The 5,456-nt window shown below is 30.1% G+C and overlaps 1 pseudogene; it reads left to right on the top strand.

Moving 5' to 3' along the window:
- Positions 1–769: 769 nt before the first annotated feature.
- On the top strand, positions 770–3,828 carry LOC132759687 (uncharacterized; annotated as a pseudogene).
- Positions 3,829–5,456: the final 1,628 nt, after the last annotated feature.

Below are 5,456 nucleotides of genomic sequence, written 5' to 3'. Positions count from 1 at the left end.
GGATAAAAAAAATCTTATGCTTATGGCCTTTTTCATATAGAATTTTCATTTATCTTGTCTCAGAAATGCAATAAAACACATCATGTTTCTCTTAGAAAAACAAAAACTATTTACTGGACCACTTTGATATCATAGTTTTATACTGGATGTCAGTACAGACAGGAATATCCAACTAAAGGGCAATAACTTATGTAAGACCCAATCTCATGGCCTATGACCTTACCCATTCAAAGAGTCCTAAAGTTTCGGCTGTTTTTATATGAAAAAGTATACATTCAAGGAACTCCATTGAGGTTCAAAAAACCCTAAAGAACATTAAAAAAGGTGTTGAACCTTCTTACATAGACTAAACTGGGGTATTTTATACAGGCAAGGGATATTGCAAAAGATAGATAAGAAACCCAGAAATAAAAAGAAATTCGTAATTTTTTTGTTATTCTTTTAGCCGATTTGACGTGAAAAAAAAAACGCTGCAACACATTTTTCAACTTCTTGGTCATTTTCACAATTAGAATAATTTATTCTGGAAAAACTGAGTGAGCAAATGATCTGAAATTTTGCATAAAAGGTATTGATGTAGATCTACATCAAATGGAACACTTTTCTCAAAAAATAATTTCCAGTCCCATCATGTCAGGAAACCTCAGTGGAGTCCCTTTAACATACTTTTAATAATACTATGTACTCTAAAAGTTGATAAAATATGTTCACTTACTTGTTATGAAAACATTATTTTATGTTATTATATTATTACATAAATATTTTATAGATAAGAAGATCAAACAGAAATCCCCAGCCGTTATCAATGAGAACATTCCTCCCAAAGCCACCAACATGTATACCGTTACAAACGGCTCTTTGACAACACCTGGCTGCTTTGAAAGTGTAATTTGGACAGTATATTACATGAAACAGACAATCTCCAGACGTCAGGTATTCCAAGTTTGCTTATTATGTCCTTACAATGTGCTGATTTGTTTTGTTAGCTTATGATATGCTCGTTTGCTCAAAGTTTGTGCGCAATTCGATGAAAGATTTCAACATATTTATTTTGAAAATAAAGAAAGCAATAACTTTCAAGCAAAGTACCGGTATCATATGTGAAAACATGGTTGCAACCTCAATAGTGTTCGAACTCATGATTCTTGGTGTTATGTCATTGGTATATCTAAAGAACGACATGATATGCATGTGCTCTAACTACATTTATCTAAACTATATTATATGTTTAATACATGACAGTTGTTAACATAACAATGTCCCTGATTGTAGTGTTTAAATACACTAGAAACTGTCTATTCGCAGTTAGTGTATCATGTTACAAGATAACTCATAATGCTATACTTGGTTTGACCAGACAGACACCAATGCTCACTATTTTTTAAAAAAAATTTAAGTTTTATCATATCTTGTTCAAAGTTTACCCAACATTTGCATGTTATAAGCTCATGAATTTAAATCATTTGAAGATTGCAGAAAAAAATGGGATATCATGGTTGTCTTGCTCAAATTATGCAATACATTTTCCTTAAGCCAATATAATTGAATAAGAGATGAAATATATATAAGTTATATTGAAATAATAATCACAATGTATTGAAGTCCATAAATAAATGTTTAAACTACTGGTTTTTTACTTTCAGCTACATGTTTTCCGTCAAGTTCTCAAACCTACTCATCATCGTAAAAAGAGATCAGCTCATCATCGTGAAACTAAAGGCGAGAGACATTTCTTCCAAGAATTAGGTAACTATCTTATTAATCTCTCTTTATATGATGTTAAAATTTTAATGTTTTTTTTTTTTTTGAATTTGATGGTTGCAATTATGATGAGAATATTAAGGTCATTAAACTTTTAGAACAAAGATTCATAGTGTAGTACAACCGTTTTAAAAAAAGAATTTCAGTCATATATCAAGAGACAGCTGTCCAGTAAATGTTTATGGCTCATCTTATTTCCACCTCTGCAAATATCTCAACAAAACAACTTGACCTACTCTGCTATGAAGGAGAACTGTTGATCGACAAAAGGTCACAAGAAGACAAATAGCAGTATTAGATCTACATGTTATTTATTTTTAAACATAATCAATAAAAAATAAAAATGAACAACTTAACTTTAAAGTAACATTGTAAATGTTGGGTCTAATAATTAACCGATAATATTGTTTATATGTACTGAAATTTTCATTCATTCATACATTTATTAAAGGTATTGAAAACAACAACTTTGCAAAAGCAAGGTTAAGAAGGCAGCTAGAAGAAAAGGTTGAAGCTAGTGTTCATGCAGTCATAAATCAGGAGTTGCTGTAGAGGAACCGAGCCCTGAAATGCCGGCAGAAAACACCACACATGAACATACTGATAACCATAAACACCATCATGACCATAACCAAAATGGAGGATCTGGGCATACCAGCAAACCGGAACCAGTAAACACAGGCGGGAAAACTAATAACCATGAAGCTACAATGAGCAACGTAGAAAAAGTACGGAAAATGCTGGTAAATAATTATCGTCCTGTTCAACCTCTGAATGGAAGAATTGTATACAGGAGTTTCCCATTCTTTTTTTTGAGAGAAAATACCTTCTGATATTCGAAGTTGTTTACCTAGATACAGATGGTTCACAAAATCAAAAGGGCTACAGAGATAATGAAAATTCAGCTCCTGCAATCAGAGTGATTTCCCTTGTAACCATGGTTTGCTCAATAATAATTTCAAGATTATTATAGGAAATAATGACATTGAAATAGAAAGAAAATACACGAGAAAACTGTGATTTTGAGGCCTAGGAAATACCAAAAATACAGAAACATCACAACTTACAAGAAAAGAAATGAACATAACATGGTTAATTGAATGAAAATCACAGAAACAATTAACAAATCAAGATTTCAATCATTGTAGAGTTCTTTACTGGCAAATAGATCTTAATCAAATCTCCAAATGAAATATTGAACTTTACAGTCTCCTTTTAACAAATTATCATTTTTTTCAATACTCTTTTAAATACTCTAAAATAATATATAAACTGGATTAATTTTAATTTCAATACATAATTGAAACAAAATAAATCTCCGGAAACAGTACAAACAGTTCCAACAATTGAACAATCTGCTCAACATAACAAATGTAGGGAAGAGATGTTTTATGTCATTTGCTGAGGTGTCTTTGATGTGTTTTTTTACAGTATGTGTTTTTGCAGCATCAAATACATGCATCTGATAGGCTTAACAAAAAAACAAGCATTTTCATGAAGTGAATTTCTCCCACAAAACTACCTTGATAATGTTTTGACTTGTGTTGTGTGAAAGTTAAGAGTAATCAATAAATTTTGCAGTAGAAACAAGAATATTTGGAAAACTAAGTTAAATACTTTTTTCCAGTTCATGATATTTGAAAATATTTATCAACATTGGAGCCATTTTGGTACACTATACCAAACGTGCTACAATGATAATTTTGTATACAATATATTATTGATATCCTTTAAATATTATGAAATGTTACACAACTAGAAATATCACAAGAAAAATGGGTGTACATACCTCTAGCAAAATTAGCTTTTTTTTATATCTAAGCACTGCAGAATAACCATGTATAAAATAGTAAGCTATATATTGAAATGTTTCACTATAAACGTTTAAAACAAGAGGAAAAGAGAAATATCTTAAATATTGTAACACATGTATATTTGTCATTTATGTAATTTTGTGTCGTGAATATTTTTGCATTTTGTGTGATAATCTAGATAAAAATTATTATGTTATTTGCACTTACGTGTTTGTGCATATATATTTTGTTAATAAATATGCCGGAAAAGATATACATAGTTTTCCAATGTTTTTTTTTTATTCTTAATGCTTTACCCCATCCATCCCAAAGAGCTAAAGAAAACCACCAAATCAAAAACAAATAAAACATGAGCTGTGCATAAGACAGCTCACTCGATGACTATTTGCAGTGCTTGACAACAAGAAAAGGGAAATAACTTTGAAACAAAATAACTCAGTGTTATGCAACATTCACATCTGTTAATCACAGAGAACAAGACAAGTGTGTAAAGTTTTATTTCATAATATACAGTAGCTTTTTTTGAGATACAAACTTGCACGCCATTTGCCTTAAAAATTGTAGGAGAAATGAGTCAAAAAGCAATACATGTATATAAAATTTCTTCCACTTCAGCCTACAGCCAGTCATCATCAGTATGACCACAGTAGAATCAACTGCTTTCTAGAAATTGTGTAGACAAAAAACAACACAATTGTATTCTTCATTTAAAGTTCACTGAGACCAATGTCAGGGAGCTACTGTATCAAAACACCATAGGGATCATATGCTTACCACATTTTGCATGACTAATATGAGTAGCGCCATGACAAAACCAACGTAATGCGTTTGCGACCAGCATCGATCCAGACCAGCCTGCGCATCGGCGCAGTCTAATCAGGATCCATGCTGTTCGCTTACAAACCCTATAACAAGAGCCACCGCCGGGCGGGGGCAACGCTCGACTTTTTACTTTTTCTAAACGCAAACATAGAAAGGTTTGAACATATATTGACGTTTCCTTTTTATAAATTTAGTTGGTCTGTCTTGTCACATTAGTTTTGTTTATATATTTTGTATATATATGAATAGAAACATTAAGCATATTTCTAAAAATAGCAACAGTACGCAATTTCTTAAAATAGCAACATGACGCAATTTCTAAAAATAGAAAAAATGTCGCAATTTCTAAAAATAGAAAAAAATGACATAATTTCTAAAAATAAAAAAAAGACGCAATTTCTAAAAATAGCAACAATGATGCAATTTCTAAAAATAGAAAAATTGATGCAATTTCTAAAAATAGAAAAAAATGACGCAAGTTCTAAAAATAGAAACAATGACTCAATTTCTAAAAATAGAAACAATGACTCAATTTCTAAAAATAGAAAAAAAATGACCCAATTTCTAAAAATAGAAAAAATGCCGCAATTTCTAAAAATAGAAAAAATGACGAAATTTCTAAAAATAGAAAAAAATGACGCAATTTCTAAAAATAGAAACAATGACTCAATTTCTAAAAAAAGAAAAAAAATGACGCAATTTCTAAAAAAAGCAACAATGACGCAATTTCTAAAAATAGAAAAACATGACGCAATTTCTACAAATAGAAAAAATGACGCAATTTCTAAAAATAGAAACAATGACGCAATTTCTAAAAATAAAAAAAAATGACGCAATTTCTAAAAATAGAAAAAAATGACGCAATTTCTAAAAATAGAAACACATGACGCAATTTCTAAAAAATAGAAAAAAAATGACGCAATTTTTAAAAATAGAAAAAATGACGCAAATTTCTAAAAATAGAAAAAATGACGCAATTTCTAAAAAAAAAAAAAATAGAAAAAATGACGCAATTTCTAAAAATAGAAAAAAATGACGCAACTTCTAAAAATAGAAAAA

This window comes from Ruditapes philippinarum, unplaced genomic scaffold (assembly GCF_026571515.1).
Source record: "Ruditapes philippinarum isolate M1 unplaced genomic scaffold, ASM2657151v2 ctg21699_1_1_1_1, whole genome shotgun sequence".
Lineage (NCBI taxonomy): Eukaryota > Metazoa > Mollusca > Bivalvia > Venerida > Veneridae > Ruditapes > Ruditapes philippinarum.
Note: the sequence above shows the minus strand (reverse complement) of the source record. Positions and strands in the feature narration are given on the sequence as shown.